This window comes from Paramormyrops kingsleyae, unplaced genomic scaffold, assembly GCF_048594095.1.
Source record: "Paramormyrops kingsleyae isolate MSU_618 unplaced genomic scaffold, PKINGS_0.4 ups266, whole genome shotgun sequence".
Classification (NCBI taxonomy): Eukaryota; Metazoa; Chordata; class Actinopteri; order Osteoglossiformes; family Mormyridae; genus Paramormyrops; species Paramormyrops kingsleyae.
Genome location: NW_027326204.1, coordinates 484 through 18,960, shown reverse-complemented (window position 1 = coordinate 18,960; position 18,477 = coordinate 484). Strand labels below are relative to the sequence as shown.

Below are 18,477 nucleotides of genomic sequence, written 5' to 3'. Positions count from 1 at the left end.
CAAAAAAGGAGTTGAAAGTTTACCCAAAATAAACTACACTGGAATAGTGTTGCATTTGATAATGCCATATTTTACCATATAATGTCCAGGTGATATGATGGTAAGAAATTAGATACCACCTAAGCCTAATCTCAACTCAGCTGACTGTCGTGGACCAAGCGATATGACATGACAATTGCATGCGCTGCAGATCACCATGATAACGGACCAACTGATAAATCCTTTGCAGGTGGCAAATGCTTAAAATGCCCCACAATTGTTCTCCCACTGGCAAGTGTCACTTACAAAAACCTGCTACCACAGTGTATCAGAGCATGTGAGTGGAGTAGAATGGAGCGTGAGTGAGGAGGGGAGCGAGCGAAATTTGGTCAGAGCGCGGAGCAGTTTTTTAATTAAGGCAGGAGCGGTCACTCTGTCTCGCTCCAATTTCGCTCCGATACCGCTCACACTACGACTCTGAGGCATGCGCAAATCTACCCAGAATTTATCTGTACAATTATCAAGATTTAGATACACTTTGGAATCTAAAAAGACCTTTCTCGGAAACATGAGCCTGTGCTACGCGAACACGTGGAGGCCAGAGCAAAACGTGAGCAAGTTTTATATGGTTGTAGAATATCAAGTCTATAAAGTAAATAAAAGTATAAAAGCCTATAAATTTGGAAATCAAATAAATTAGTTTGTCATTCAAATTAGGTCCAATAGGATTTTTTAAATTCACATAACGCTGTCAGTGAAATTTTATTTTATAGAGAGAGACGCAGCAGCAGCATCAACAGAAAATAACAGAGGAATTTAAAACGTGGATGCTTAGCCTGTATATTCTTTAGGCTATTAAGTCCACTGATTACTTTATTTTTTGCCTATTTTGTGTGGAATGCCACTGCCAAACCTGTCCGTTGTTGCCTATATGTTGTTTAAAAATAAATATTTTCTGTTCTGAGTGGCAATGTTGCCGCTGCTCACATTTCTTTATGATATAAGGCTTCGGTTTAAGGTGACATTTGTTAGGCATGCAGATTATTTGTCCCTCTTTTAAATTGGAGCGAGCGTGGAGCGATTTGACTGGAGTGGGAGGAAATTTTAGTGGAGCGGCTTAGTGCGAATTAGAGCGGAGGAGCGGGCGGAGCCAACAGCCTCGTGAGCGAGGAGCGGAAATTCTCACCGCTCCACTCCGCTCACATGCTCTGGTTTATATATCAGTGTCACTACTAAAAACAGCCCAAGCTAGCGACGCCCAAATCATCCATTGCTTTTTTCATATTACTGTCATTGTCTGGCACAATTGCGTGTACTGTTAGTGGGATTTTCCACTAAATGCTACTTCCACCTCAAAACTTTGTTTTTACAAAGACTACAAGGGTAAAATACTTCTAGATTGCAGACATATTTTTTTGCAAGCATGCAAGTTGCATTTCATCACCCTCTTTTCTGATGTTCTTACGCTCCTACTGCAAAGGGTATGCACATGACGTCACGCCAGGTGGAAATCACTGTGCTCACACCCACTGAGTGGCAAAATGGGAAAGAGCTGATGTGTGATTGATTGTACAAATTGATTTAACAAGAAATGGGTATTATCTTTTTACAGACTGCTGAAAAATAAACAAGTAAGAAAGACGTGGATCAGTCACATATCTTTGATACCCAATCCGTCTAATTAGGTATGGATTGGTGCCAATATGGAATATGAAATCGGTGCACCTCTAGCGTGTAGCCTAAGCCTACTTCCCCGATAAAGGATATAATCGTCACTGTCACATACCGACACCAGGTCACTTGTCTGATATCATCCAATACAGTAAAATCCTGTTATAACGGCCTTCAAGGGTCCTCGCAAAACAGTGTGTTATATCCAAAGTCTGTTATATCCAGAATTGCTGTATGCCTAGAACACAACTACAGGACACCATTTACTCATGCCACACCCCAGCAGACACACTTGTGGTATAGATTATTATACTGTACATGCAGTAATCCAACTTTACCTGACCAGATGCGTGACTATAAATAAACCCACAGATATACAATACTTTGAATCTGCCATTTAAGACAAGGGAAAAAATCCACGTCCTGATCCAAAATTTGCATTACAGAGAAAGGACAGCAAGGTGGCAGAGCAGTATTGCTACTTTGCATCCTACAAAGCACAATTATATGGTTTGCAAGATGACTTACGTTTCTCTCCACTGCATTTAACACATCCCATTACAATTTGGCAGGGGAGGCAAACATCTGCAGATGACAAGTACTAGTCCTAATCTGGGGCTCAAAATGAAGGGGGATTTCACAAGGGACAAAAGTCATAGAATATGACACCACATTCTGCTTTGAGGCTACTAAAAAATGAAGACCTAAGTAGGGCTGCCATGATTAGTCGACGTAGTCAATGATGTTGATGCAGAAAATGCGTTGACGTCAATAATTTAAATCGGCAAATCTTTTTAAAAAAAATAGAATAAATAAAATTACCTTTGATTTATAAAGCGGTTCAATTCATTAACAAATGCTTTCCTTTAACATCACTATGCAATGATGAGAGTGATTCAAATTATCACAAGACATGAAGATGGTTTTACACTGTGCAAGGTGTGATGGCATACCAAGGTGGTACTAGCGCTGTTCATGAGCACTTGAAATGAAAACAGGCGCTATTCTAGACCGGCAAACCACTTTGTCGTCTATTCATGTTTATTAATTTACCATTAGTACGGAAAGCTTTTATTATGTTTTGTCCTTGTAGCTGCTAAAACCAGGGCTGTGGAGTCGGTAGATAAATGCTCCGACTCCGACTCCTCTGTATGTATATACTATGCTAATGTATTTTCTACATCCATTGAAGGAAAGGAAGGCAACATACATGTCATTTCACCACAGAACTACTGGCTAGGCCCCCAAATACGCAGCGATCCGCGGCCGATTTTGCCACCGACCGATGTGCGTGTACAATCGCGGCAATTTATTGGCGGCCGCAGATTGCGGGTGTCCACATGGACAGGCAGATCCAGCTTGCCGAAAATCTCGACCACCGCCCCCATCCAAAGTAATGTGATGCCTCTGTCTGCTGCAGTGGCTGTCTCCTCTGTCAGCCAGCCGGAAGTTTAGTGCATTGTGTCACTCACCGGCCAGCTGATCAGCAGAACGAGCCTCTGCTGGAGACAGGTAGGGAGATCTGTGTTCTCGGCTCCTTCGGCCCCCTTCACTAGTGCATAGTGAAGGGGAGCCGACGGAGCTGAGAACATACCAGATGATTTTTCAGGTGTTTGACGCGTGATGACTCGTTGAACGGCCGAAAAATCGGCAGTGCATCTGTAAATGTATGGGGGGCTTTAGGCTAGGTTCACAGTTCCCTGTAACAGTGGAACACGACACAATGGAAACCGGTGCCGCACCTTACCTGTGCATTACATCCCATATAGTGACGCATACAGTCAATGAAAAGCATGCTTCATGGTTACTTGACATGTTCGTTTTGTGGTAACATTATGCACTGCATGCATTGGGCTTTATTCTTACAGCTAAGTAGTTCATTATGACTGTTTGTGAATTGGGACATTTCAACTTACTTTTTTAATTCCCATTTAAATTTAGTAGGAGTCGGAGTCGGTTAACTTTTTGCCGACTCCGACTCCAGGTACCCAAAATTGTCTCCGACTCCGACTCCTCGACTCCGACTCCACAGCCCTGGCTAAAACACTCATTATTAAAGTCATAAAATTTATCTGTCTGCTACATTAGAAACTCCATTAAATAAGTGTTTGTGAAAATGTTTAGGCTAAAATCTAGGCTTATTCTACGCTGACTGATGGTGCCGGTGTGTGCGTTCATGCACACTGTTCATGTTGAGACTAAAACTGAAATGAAAATGGACAGTAAATAAAAGAAAAGAATTCATGAACTGAAATAAAAATAAACATTTACAAAACAAGTATTGGACTTTAATCAGCAAAAGTACCGCCACACTACCAACATCTTTTTACCTTGTTTAACCGCAGTATCTCCTCTTTTAAAATTTTTGTGGTTACTGATCTTCTTTTATCACGACTTCAGTGCTTATTGCTTGTGTTGCATGTGGCATGCTCTGCTAACCGAATTTATTAAGCATAAGGATACGCCAAATTTATACAGATTACTAACTTTTGGGCATCACAATATACATCTCAATATGTTGAGGCATACTACTAATCTGCTAATTGAATTGTGGGTGAAAATAATGTTCATATAGGGCTGAAAAGCCCGCATACATTATCTAAAGCCCTGTAACCGCATACAGTTTGTTATTATCAAAATAAAATCAAATCAAATAGTCAAGTTGATTATCTGGAGGAAAATTAATCATTTAAATTCATTGACCAATCAATACAATAGTCGATAGATTAATCAATAAAAAAAATAGTCGGTAGTGGCAGCCCTAGACCTAATGCAAGAACTGCAAGCAGAACTCCAGAAACCGAACATTAATCACTCCCTATCAACAACTTTCTCACTTACAATCTATCGAGAAACCAACACTGGTTTCAGCAAGTTAGCCTACCTAACGCATTTCAAAGTGAGTTAGTGGGTCAATGTTAGATTTCTAACAACCAGGAATGGCTTTAGATATTGAAATAAACAGATTTTCATTCATAGAATAATACCAGCATAGATGTGTAAGAGTAATCTATCACACAAGTGTCAGTTTAAGCGCTAAAGGAAACTGAAGTGGGGGGAAATTGTGACTGATTTTTTTACATAACATGAAACCATATCAGAAAGAAACTACCATGCGAATCGTATACTGTTTTCCGCTTAATTAATTAAAAAAAGAATCTGACCATATTTGCACCCCTAAGCAAAACATAAGCCCTTGAAAGCGTTGAACATAAACATTGATGTTTAGAAAGAACCGCATATTCAAGTTCCTTAACCTGAATTGTTCGTCCCAAACAGAGTAATTGTGGAAATAATCAATAAACAACGCACTTTTAAGATATATACAGGAGAGAAATATTTGAGAACAAAATAACGGGTCTGAAAATTAAGTCTGTGAAAGGAGTCTACATATTTACATGATTCAGTTATAAAATGACACATCATAGATTGAACATGTACAAATATTATTCCTAGAGTTTAGTTACAAAAGAAACTCATTTTATAAACCATTAATAAAATGTTAAGTATCTTTAGTATTAGTAAACATTGCAATTTGAGTCATCTGCATATAGCAAGCAGTCTATTGCGTCGTTGCTAGTATCAACATTTGCTTTACTTCATACCCTACCGTCTATCATTTAGCAAATCCACTCCACTAAATCGTATATAAACAGCAAACAAATCGCTTTTATAAGAATGAGTAATAAAAAAAACTAGCATATTAGAAGCGGCTTCTTATGTAGGTATTAGCTAAGAAATTAACGGCCAGGGACTGTTTACAAACTCTTTACATTGGTTAGGTAGCGAAGTATACAGTTAACTCATGAATAACAAACTCGAAAGGGGAACTACGCAAGTGACCACAGGTCAATATTTGGCAAGTTATCCAACTAACGAACAGGTAAATCGGTTGCCCGTATCACTAGCTAGCCCGCGGCTAACAGCAGCCTACCGTCAGCAAGTAAACAGACAGTGCAATCGTCAGTCGCCAGTGCAATCGTCCAAAAGTTGGATGGTTATTTAAAATATTCTCAACGTTCATGGTGACCTGTTGTATCCAAAACGAACGTCTCTTACCTTTAATTGCGGGTTCACTCTTTAATCTTAGTTCGACTTTCCCATCCCAGGCCGTCCGGAAGCATCCGACACGGCGCGCGACGTTTAATCCTCAACGGACCAATTCGAAATGAAAACCTTCAAAGATCCCAACAGATGCGCTGAATGCACAAAATACTCTCCTTCATAAACCGCGTCGCTGTCAACAACCGATGTTTCAGAACGGTTTCCTTGATATGTTCGTCAAAAACGGTTTGTTTTCCTTAAAACGTCCAGCTACCCGAAGATTTACGAAACGCTGCGAGGCAGTCCACGATTCTAGCTCCGCTGAATGTTGGACGGAAACGACGCATTGAGAGACGGGTAGCGATTGGCTGTCGGAAACAGACGGAAATGAGGCATTGATAAACGAGTAGCAATTGGTTGTTTAACGTGGACGGAAATTAGGGTGTGAAACTTAAGCAGGGATTACCTGCGAGGTGGAACTGTGTTACGGTCTGTGATTGTGCGAATCTGTCGCCATAGTGGATCGTGAAGAAACTCATTCATTAGAGAGATTAAATGCTGGTATCAAAGAACTGTACATTGAAAGATTGACGTCTCGTCCTGCCTGTTTCCTGCCTTCTGGTTTCTGGGATATGCTCCACGTTCATCGAGACCTGGATATAGGCGGCTGGAAGATAGTTGAATGGATTGTGGGGGATATTATGGTTGCCCCCCCCCCCTTATATATATATATGGTATACCATATATGTGTGTGCGCGAGAGAGAGAGAGTATTCACCTGGCTTTGGTCGATTAAAGGAATGTTTACTTCAAAGTTATGCTCTGTTTTCCCGAATGAGATGTAAGCTTTGGAAATGGCGCACTCTGCTGTTGATATTGTGTCATTGCAAACTTGGTGCATTTCAGCATCGAACTGTCATTATTTCAGTAGTTCAAAGTTGGTAAGTCACTGCTGCCCCTGAAAGAAATCATAACGAGCACATAAACTGGACAGTAATATGTGTTTTATTAACCTGTAAATTCAGAATAATTAACTATCAACCTAAGTTTTAGGGCTATGTCTAATCCTTCATCATTAGTTGTTGGTTATGTTAAATGTTATAGAGTGCTTTTGCCTGTTTTATGGTGTTAAGAATACACTTTATTTGTCCAATTAATACTTTGTTGATCCCTGTGGGGAAATACTCTTTACACCTTTACAACCCTCTGAGCCACATGCTGCCCCCCCCCTAACCGCACATAGTTTTCTTGAAATCATATTAGAAATTATATTGCACTGACTAATACAGTTTACTGGAGTAAAAGTATTTAGATTGGTTCAAAACAACAAATTCTTAACTTTGCTGCATTGCATTTTACTTCCCTTATCTGTTGTAATCAGAGATAGGACAATTGTTATTGAAGTCCTGTATTTAACACTTGAGCTCTATAGCTTATTGATTCTGTATAAAAATACATTAAAAGTTATACCAATGCTAGTTTCAAAATTCTTAACATTCAGCTGATTCTGACAAGATTCTGTTGAAGTGTTAAACCACTTGTAGTGTGTAATTACAGAGTTCATTAAGCACTAAGTCTCTGGGGGACAAGTAATTGTTCACAACTGGGGCTAATTAGACCCATCATGGAAGTTGCTAAAGTGGGTAATTGTCAGTGAATTTTAACTAAGATGCAAGACAAGTACAGGAATGAGGCCACATATTTATACATAGTAAAGTGTGTAATTTTGAGACAAAATGGAAGTTTCACACTTCAAGTTCAAAGCTTTTAAAGGGTTATACAATGAGTTTGCTTGCAAAGAAATCTATATGGGGCTCATTTCCTCATTTGAGCATCTATAAATCACTGAAGCGTAATTCTGATCATCATTTATGATGGTCTCTTTTCTGATAGTTAATTAAAATATTGACATTGGCCTTAACACTTAGGCTGTCATAATGATCAGAGTAATGAAGACCATTAGGCATTCATTTGTGTATAGTCATATGTTGCTTTTGGGCTTTACATTTATTTGGTACATGTCTATCCATACAATTGAGAAAGCAGGGTGAAACCTGGAAGAATTGGGATTGAGGGCCCACCAGTGAAGTCGCCTTATTGGCCACAGTATTTAAATGAGCAACTTTTGGATTACAGATACAGTAATCTAACCTACTGAGCCACACTAGAGTCTCTGAATGGAGTTTCTGCAGTCATTCATGTGATCAATTATTTTAAGCCAGCCACTGAAGAAGAAACATTCTGACAATATTATCAACATGTGCAAATTTACAGTCTCCTGTGGTAGTGTTGCACCAGTCAGATTTAAAAATTACATAAACTTCTGCCAAACAGAATTGTCCTGAGAGGTTAGCTTGCTGAAAATAAACTGCCATAAAGGAGAGTGCACATCCCTTAAAAGTGACCATGATAAATGGTTGGAAGAAGGATGGATAGAATGGAAATGAACAAATGACACAGGCGCTACATCCCAGGTGTCAGACTCCAGTCCTGGGGGGCCGGAGCCCTGCACATTTTTGGGTTTACCCTCGTTTAACACACCTGATTCAACTTCTTGTGCTAATTACCACATAGCAGTTGAGCTGAATCATTTGGGGTGGAACAGGGAAAGAACTAAGCTACACAGGGCTCCGGCCCTCCAGGACTGCAGTTTGACACCCCTGTGCTACATCGTGGGGTTCCAAAGGAGGCAGTGACTACAGCCAGAAAGCATGTTTTTTTCAATGTGATAAATGAGTAAAATGCAAAGTGTTTTTCTCTATCATTGATCATTTTTTCACCCCCAATCAGTGATGGATATCTGCTGTGATTTTTCTTCTTCTGGCATTTTTCCTATTGCAGTGTTTTCAGCACAATGTTTACCACAAATGAAAGAGAGTGCATATTGCCCCAGTGTTGAATGGCTGTGTAATTCTGGATTGATCTGCCAGTGCTGACCTCTTCTGGACAACCTTAGTTCAGCTGCACATAGTGGAGAGGTTCTTTTTTTATGAACCAGAATTATAGAACTCAGTTCTGTCATACAGTCACCCTGTGTATGTAGTTTTAAAACTGTTGCTCCTTTAAGGCAGGCAAAAGGCAGACGGACAATACAAGGACTAATAACAACAACCAGAAACAGCTGATCACACGGGGATTCCACACGGGGTTAACGAGGGCGCGTGGCACAGGGAAGGAGCGGACGATCGGGGCATGATACATTGTTTCTTTTAACTTTACACATTGTTTGGATACATTTATTTTCTTGCTTAAATTACTGTTTTGATAAATGTGCTTAGATGTCTTCAGTACAGTATATGCTTTTCTTGTTATGTCCGGTTCATTTTGTGTTTAAATGCTAAAAAAAGAAAAAACATATTTCGGTGTATTTTTTTGGGGCCGGGAACCAATTAATTGGTTTTCCATTATTTCTTATGGGGAAAATTCGATCAGAACGCGAACTCTTTAGGATTCGGTCCGGAGTTCTGAAAGGAGTAATTTCGAGTTCTGAGGAACCACTGTATTATGTATATACGCTTCGTCTGCCTAGCGTCACGTAATCACAACTGAGCCGATGGTTCTCTCGCTGCGGGGTTGTGGGTATTCATTTCCCATTCAGGTCTCAGTCGGCGTGCCTCACTCGTATAGTCAAAATTTAGTAGAAAAGCGCCACCCGAATAAGGGCGTAGCTGTGCAAGCGATGAATCTGTTTAACGACAATGCAATGTCGTTAAACGAGGAGACAAAGGAAAAGGAGGCAAAAGCGGATGTCATTGGATAGGTTCCTTGTTAAAGTCGCACAAAAAGAAAAAGATTCCAGTGAGCCAACAGATAGCAGTGATTACGTTAGTTAAAGTGAAAGTCGTCCTACAAAAATAACCCTCCTCTTCTCTCTCTCGTCTCGCTCACATCATCCACGATTATTTTCAAAGGTAAGGTGCAGGTTAATTTGTTTATGTATTTTTACTTTATATTTTGTATTGATAATTTTTATACGAATATTTTTGGGCTGTGGAACGAATCATCTGATTTTCCATTATTTCTAATGGGAAAATTGGCTTTGATATACGAGTGCTTTGGATTACAAGCACGTTTCCGGAACGAATTATGCTCGCAAACTAAGGTACCACTGTAATTACATTCTTTTGGGGGTGTGGTTTGAGTCATGTCATTATATGGAATATTACTGTAAATGTTATTTTGATATTCACATTATATTTTCCTTATTAAGCCATAATTCATTATTTCATATAAAACGTATATTAATATGTATAAATTATTTTTTATATTTAAATCCAAGCAGTCATTACATTCATCCAGTTTCTATTCTATTCTCCATGGCCATCAGACCAGTGAACAAGGCACATTCAGCTGATTCAGCTCAATGATAATAGGTACGTTAGCATCATCGCGAATCGGCCGCCATATTGGGTCCAATAGCGCGTTCGGGATTTTTCCGCCCTGGCAGGAGTATGCCTATTAAGATCTCCATTTATGGGCAAACGGATGGAAATTCCCGGGTATCCTTTTGATGATGTAGATACAAGATACCCAGAATTCCCCTTGTTCACCAATTTTTCGATTTCCAATTTTTAGGATCGCGGCTTAATCGTGTGGAGTTTTGTGTTCACAAAAACATCCTTCAATTTAATAGAAGGTAGGTAGGAATTCAAATAAATTATGTATAGACTACAAAATTAGATATTCAAGATCAAATTTAGAAAGTTTTGTGAGGTGTGGAACGTCAGCATCTGTTTTCTAGCGTCAGCAAAAAAACGTGTCTGTACTGAAAATTTCAAAAAGTTACAGCATTTTAATGCAATGAAAACCAGGTTTTCGGTAATAGGTTTTTCTTTATTTCTATTGAAAACAAAGGACGTTAATTACCCCGCATTCAAAGATTTTGAAATGTAATAACTTTTTTCAACCTATTATATGGATCTTGGTGTCATTGGAAAGATTATTTCAAGATCTATCATGATAAATAATCCATTTTACAATAATAACATTTTGAAATTTTTGCTAACATACCTAATGATAAAATAAATAAATTTTCCTAAGAGACTTTCCAAGCTATTGCTCATGCCATTACCACATTTTTTGTCCAAAGAAAACTTTCTTCTCTGGTGAAATTGTTAATTCCTTTATTCAAAGTTGTGCTGAAATTGGTCCAATGTTATATGACTGCATCTACGTTAAGTTTTACTGGGACAGCAGTTCAATGGCTGGGCGGATGAGAAAATGAATACCTCTCAAAATGTATCGAGAGACCCTATGCCTTATGTTGTGGAATAATCTTTACCGTCTGCTGCCTGTGTCAAAAATTCTTGTGTCAGTGCTGTCTGCAGCCTGTATTAGTCCTGCTTAAAGGGGCCTTATTTTTGAAAACTGGTGCTCATTTATCTAACTAGGCCATAGAGGTGGGTGATAAATCGATTTTATCGATTAATTCCAATTTACAGTTCAGGACGATGTGTTTTTATGAAAATCGATTTTATTACTTATTTTACACGCGAGCGCCAAAAGCGGAACTAATGCGACGCACCGTTCTTCACGGGTACATTAGCGCGGCGCACCCAAACACTGTAGCGGATTCACAAACAACATGGCAATGATTCGATTTTGCGCCCTACAAAAACAAGTCCTCTTTACAAAGTCTGTTTAAAAACTGTTGCAACCAAAGGAAGCAGCACGACAAATTTATTCCAGCATCTAAAGCAGAGGCACACAGCGGAGTGGGAGAAGTGCAGCTCCCAGCGAAATGAAAATATACACAGCACCAGCACAACATCCAAAGTTAAGCAAGCAACTGTCCCTGACACGTTTTCGAACTGTGTGCCATATGATAATAATGGGGCACGGTGGAAGGCGATAACAAACGCTGTCGCGATGTATATTACAAAAGACATGATGCCCATACATACTTTGGAAAAGCCGGGATTCATTAACATGCTAAAAGTTTTTACAAGTTTCTAAAAGTGTTTACAATGGCGTGGTCTGCCGTTTCACTTACAAGCATCTTTTTTGGCTTGTCAGATTGCACTTTAAAGTTTTGAACCATTTATTTGTCATCTGTAGTTTGATTTTGAGTAGGGGAGGGGATAATCGATTAAAATCGAAAATCGGATTTATTGTGAAAAAAATCGGAGATTTTATTTTTAGGCCATATTCAATATTGCCCAACTCTACTAGCCAATAACAAGAACAAGTCATAAGGGTTAATTTAAAAATAACCATAAGAGGGCAGTAAAACACCATAAATAATATTAGTTCGGCAGGACCCATATTTACACAAGTCATCATTCCTGCTTTACCATACTCAAAATCTATCCAGTAGTTTCCTTTTTACTTCAAAAATCATCATCTCTGTGACCAAGGTGCTATTGTATGTTTTTACAATCTTATTGGTGGTATGTGATTTTTACATTTGTAGAGATTTTTCAGTATTATAAGCTGGTCTTTATGAGGCGGGCGGAGTGGTGGCTCTGTGGCTAGGGATCTGTCCCAGCAGTGGTCCCACTCTTTTGGGCCCTTGAGGAAGGCTCTTAACCTGCAATTGCTTCGTCCTGGGTATGACGATAATCTACATCCAGGGCTGTAAGGAGATCCTCCAATTTACAGGGAAATTTGGGGGCTGGTAGCAGGATTGGCACTCCAGCCACCAGAAAAAGTCACACTGGTCAATTTGGACTAGTGTGGTGCTGAGGTATCACCCACTGTGGGGCTGCACTCAGGTTCTCATCCCTGAGGTGGTTAGTCATGTGGTGGGTGCGACAATGCGCTGTAATCAGTGCGCTCCCCCTTACCTACCTTTATGAAGTGGGAAACCATTTTCTGTTTAACCACACTGGTTATCTCTCTTTTTTTATTACCTCTGAGAAACTGCTTGGCGACTACTTCTTAAAATGTGATGAATAATGTAAAATTATTGAATTCATTCTGACAATAAAATGTAATTTTTCCCTCCTTCTCTTTAAGATACTCCATACTTTCTTACTCTCACTCATCAAGTAAAATTACAATATATTCTTCAAAATACAATTTTCAGTAATAGTATTTCTGCCATTTTTGTATTGCTTTCCATTCATTTTTGTGTTGTGTACATTTAAAATTAATGGATTAAAATTCATGTTCATCAGGAAAACAAACTATTTACTGATTAGTATCAACAATAAAAAATTTGGGGTATGTTCTCTATCAAATTCATATTTGTGTTGCTTTAATTCTGTTAGAGAATTTAGAGGTTGTGCTTATCAGGGTTGCTATGTAAATCACAAGATCCTGGTGCTGTGACAATGATCTCTATCCCCCAATGTTATCGTTATGGTGCTCAGCACTGGGAAGAATACCTCCTCTGTTAACTGAACCTTCTGGTACCCTAGTAAAAGCTGAACCCTGCTTTGGAAAACACCAATAGTACTGTAGCTCAGAAGGACATAAAGCTGCAGGATTAAATTTTGCATCAAAATCCACAACGCAACACCACTGGAAAAAGTAATTAAGTAGTACTAAACCTATTTCACTTATCTTTTCTGAACTGAGAGTGGGTGCAAGTAAAAAATGTTTCTAAAAGAAGATTGTAATTTGTAATTGACTATTCTCAATAAATGGATGATTGAGCTGCACCTATATTTAAACTATGAGGCTTTTAAAATCACTTGATATAATTTAGGTTGTCCCTGCGATCTAACACTGTAGAGTCATATGCTGCTGGGAATAAGGGGTCCATTTCCCTTCCTTCTATTGTGCCACTGCATTAGATGAGCTAGCTAGTGCTAGCACAATAGTGCTGCATGCTAGAACTACTGGAAGTAGTTACAATGAGCATCTATAAACTATTTGTCTTTATTAAACTAAATTCAAGCATTACATACACATCGGATCCATACATGGGCTCATACCTCATTAACTCTTTGCTGTGGGACATGTAAGATTCAAAATTATGTGGTAATTCTAATTATGGTGAGTCAGCCCCAACTAGCTTTGCCCAATCACACCCACTCCGCTCAGAGGCAAGTTGTGATGTGAGGACATCTAGTCTAATTTCCTTCATCTGCTGTCACAGACGACGAAGGGCAGGGCCAGAGAGCTCCGCCCATGTGGCCCGCTCCTGCTACAGCAGCCTGTCAGCCCACATATGCTCATGTGCTGCTGAGAAGACACAGGGGCAAGACCCAGGGCTGCTTTGACATCCCGAGTCTTTTAACCGTCACTCCTAACCAGCCTGCATGATAGCAGATGCCTGCTGTAACGCTCGCTCTCTTGCAACCCTCATTATTGCAGAAACTGTTCCAGGCGTTAAGAGTATCTATCATATCTGCCCATCCATCTTCCATGCCTCTTATCCAGTACGGGGTCTTGGTGAGCCTTGACTCTTTAGTCCTTAGATCTTAGTCCTGAGTCTTTAGTCCTTAGAGTTTTGTTTTGAGTCTTTAGCCCTTAGCCCTTAGCTCTTGCAGTGATGGCAGAATGTCAGCCGAAGTATAAACATAATTTTTCTCCTCCACAACCACAGGCTATCACTGCCATTGAAGGCAGCAAGTTCTGCTAGTTTGTCATTGAACTGCAGCTCCTTCATTATTTAAGCTAATGGCTTTTGTGCTCATTGTATCTTGCCTGGATGTTAATGACATTTCAGACTTACTCAGCCCCCAGAAACTCCGAGGCTCTGCTCAACCCAACATTCTACATCCTTATCGACCCACACTTTTAATTGTAATTGATTATTCATCTTACACTGCACTCTCATGCATGCACACACAAGCATACAAACCCACATTCACAGTTGGGTATGCGTGGAGACTTTTCATTGTACTGCAGCCCCAAACCAGTAAAAGATAAATAAAATAGATGAAAACTGACAGGTCACTTTTTGGCAAGGTCAGGTTTTGTCCAAACACGCAGACACACACGTGTTGGTGGACCTTAATTTCTATGGGAAAAAAACCCTGATCTCAATCATGAAGCCCTTAATCCCTACTCAGCCCTAACCTTGGCCATAAGTAACAAAACAAAATACAAGACTTTTGGTATTTTTACTTTTTTGATTGCTTTCACAGACTTTTATAAAATCAAGGTTATCCAAATGGGGACCTGCAAAATGTCCCCAAAAGTAAGAATGTTTCACGTTTTCTACACTTTGAGAACATTGTGGTCCCCATATGTGATGTACGCAAACCCCACAAAACCCCAGGAAACTGGTTCCTATAAGGTAAAAAAACAGGTATTCATCATTTGGTCCCCAAAAGTTAAGGGATATCTGAAACACACACAGACACAAACATAGGCGTAGATGTAGGGGGGACGGGGCCACATGTCCCCCCAATGTTGAGATGGGGGGGGGATCATCCCCCTCAATAGTATCCCATATAATGCCTGGTTTACAAAAAACACATGATTAATACAGATGCTCCTCTACTTACGAATGAGATACATTGCGAACTGCCGTTTGTAACTTAAAATGTTCGTAAGTCGTTATTCAACATCATTTAAAGGGTATACGCAAGTACAAAGAACTAGGATGCTGGGAGTACATACAGTATGTTGCTGTGCAGCGGGAGTAGCAGCCAGAAGATGTACTAGGTGGAATTGGCGCACAGAAGAAAAAATTGATGTTACGGACAGGAAACGGGAGCCCAATGAACACAATTTGGACTTACAGTTCTCTTTGTTCGTATGTCTGAAAGTTCACAAGTTGAAAGTTCGTAAGTAGAGGAGCATCTGTGTATCTCATTGCATACTTTAAAGTTTTTTTTTTTCTTCCAGTTTTTATTTGTAGACCCTTACCCTCCGTTAAAATGGCTTATTCTCCACTCTCACTGCCAGACCCGCGAGTAAAGAGCCGATTAACGGTGAGCGCAGAAGCACGGTACGGCTTAACTTATCATAACCAACAGTTCATCAATCAATGGCTATGTGAAATAGTGGAATTTAATCATCTCATGTGGATTAAGTTTCATAAGGATTATCTTATTTGATTGTGCAAACTGCACCTAGCTTGGATAGTTAGCCCCATAGCTCAAATAGCAACGCTGATATCGCAGCGGTACATAAGTGTTTGTGTCAGTCACAGTTCTCATGCCACTGTGTTTGCTGTTACCATGTAAGAATGAATAAGAAGCCGCTCAAAAAATGGGGCAGATGTGGCATTTATTTGGAAAACACCATAAAGTAAGTTACAGTTAGCAGCAACTTAGAATCATTTAGTTGGTGAATACCCCCGGCAGAAAGTCTCATTTATTGCTAAGAAGAGATTCAGTATATCTTCTAGTTTCTATTTTATGTGTGTTGTGTTTCTTTTCCGAAAAGTTAGGATTTGTTTGTGAGAGAGACAGGGAGCAGAAGAATGACAGGAGCATCATAATAGACCCTAAGGTGAGGTAACTTTTCCACTATGAATGGCCTGACATTGGTGGCGGAATCTCGCAAATTGTGCATAATATTTATAATTCCCGCATATACAGCATACATAATGTGGGACTTAATGCAGCTAAACTACCATTTTAGTGAAGATGAATAACAGTAAAATGGAAAGATAAATTTCACTTTATATATTGTAAGTATAATAACAATATTTTAGGGAGAAAAAAACTAACTGTATACAACGCGACTACAGAATTGACATGACGTCACACCTCTGACTCCGATATACCCCCCCATGTTAATATGAAACCTACACCCCTGCACATAGATACTTTTTCCAGTAACCTTGAAAATACTTCCCCTGTTACCTTCCTGCAAGATCACTTCATGTTTATAATTTATAAGTGGCATAGCATTTTTCCAAACTAGGCCTGGCCTCAAACATTTGGCCTTGACCAATGCAGTAGAGCAGGGTCTTCAATTGCACTACTGTATAGTCAGTCAATTAAAGCCAGCCATTTATTAATTTAACTTTAATAAAATATTTTTTTCTAATTAGGTAGCCATCTAATAATGACTACATTAATTAATTAATATTTCTGTAAAAATATCACAATATCTCACCAACACTTCCTATGACCGATATTTCTGTTAGAATCTATGAACATTCATGACACATTGTAATGCATTCATAAAGCATTAGAAACGTGGCTATATTTATAAAAAGGCATAACACATTATAGCCATGCTTATTATGCATTATAATGCTCTCATCTATAATGCACTCCTGCAAAAAGCATCCTCATTTCCTATACTGACCATTATAATACATTATGAAGGTATATATAGTGCATTATAGATGATAATTTCTAGTAAAGTGTTACCTGTCAGGATTGGTGCTTGTCCGACCCTGTCCTTTGTCTCTCTCCCTTGTTTGGCCAGCAGGTGTTGCTTGCCATTCTGTCTTCCTCCCTGTCATTCACCCTTCAGCCCTTATGTGCATTACCTGCACTCCACACCACTGCATAGCTCAGTGGGCTGAGCATGTAGCCCAGATTGAGAACCTGTTAGTCATGGGTTCAAAACTAGCCATGAACAGCCCTCATCTGTTTCGTTTCTTTTTTGCATTCCCTACTGTTATTGGTTATCATTGCTTTTTTGTTTTTGTGTTTCAGTTGGTTCCTTGTCTTTTGCTCCTTGTCCCCTGTTTGTTCAGTTTTCCTTGTTTTAGTTAACCCTTAGTGTCAATTTTCCCTAGTCTCCAGTACTCTTTAATTGTAATATGCCACACCTGTTCCTTGTTTGCCCTGAGTCCTGGTGACTGGTTATGATTCTCACATGTCCTGCATTGTCTTGTTAGCTGTGTATTTAAGTGTCTGTACTTGTTATGTTCTTTGAGGTTCATTGTAGTTGTATGCAGTTAGTTTATGTGTGTTTGTTGCTCAAGTCCTGGTGCTTAGTCCTGTTCCCTGTGTTTGCTCAGTTCCCCTGTGTATTTGATTTATGATTTCTTTGTTACATTCTCCCATTTCGTTTTGACCTCTTGTGGTCCTTTTATTTTGTGTCTTCCCCATGGTGTTCAGTTTTGCTTAATAAACCCCTCCTGTCTCAGAGCCACAAGTGGATCGCAACCCTCATTTCTGCCTGCACCATGCTCCCTGTCCATGACAGTTACCAATATCTTTTACATATATAAAAATCTCCTAAACAATATCTAACATATCAAACAATATGTCAGGACAAGCTTAAGGACAATTTAAGAAACCCTCTAGATGGGGATGTGTAGCTGAACTATTAAGGAGACCTGTAAATTTGAATTATAATTATGGGATTACAGTTGTATACCTATAATCCTGTGAAATAGGAGCATTTCATATGTCCAGTCATGTCAAAAGTATTATAACTTGGTTTTCTGCAATTAAAAGATTTTGTACCATGCAAATAAACATAACTAAATAAAATACACTGTGTTTATGCAGAAGAATGTTCTCCAGTAAACTCAATTTCATCTTCAGTTTGAAAACAAAATTAAAATGATGTGCCTTGTTCACCCACTAAATAGCTGTCTCTGCTCTCCCCCTCAGCACCCCCAGGGCTGCACATCACTGATTGGTCCATTTATCAAGAGTGCTCTGGTATTTGCAGTGGGGCCTCCATCTTCCAGAGATGATGGTGATAAATAGTGTCTCCAGCCCTAAACTTACAGGAGCCTGTCAATGTGGCCAAAACAGCTTCTGTCAGCTAGGCGGAAGGGTGGATGGGCTAGGTGAATTGGGGGGTGGGCTAATCAGGCAGGTGGGTGGGCTAGGTGGGCGGACTAAGCAGGCAAGTGGGTGTGGTAAACAGACAGGTGGGTGTGTTAGGTGAGTGGGCTAAGCAGACAGGTGGGTGGGCTGATGGGACAGGAAGGTGGGTGGGCTAAGCAGACAGGTGGGTGGGCTAG

General features: G+C 39.6%; 1 long non-coding RNA gene across 1 annotated transcript; it reads left to right on the top strand.

Moving 5' to 3' along the window:
- Positions 1 to 10,242: 10,242 nt before the first annotated feature.
- Positions 10,243 to 17,830, top strand: LOC140587478 (uncharacterized). The gene is made up of 4 exons (XR_011989154.1): positions 10,243 to 10,329; positions 15,438 to 15,540; positions 15,981 to 16,046; positions 16,980 to 17,830. It is a non-coding gene; the product is annotated as an uncharacterized lncRNA (long non-coding RNA).
- Positions 17,831 to 18,477: the final 647 nt, after the last annotated feature.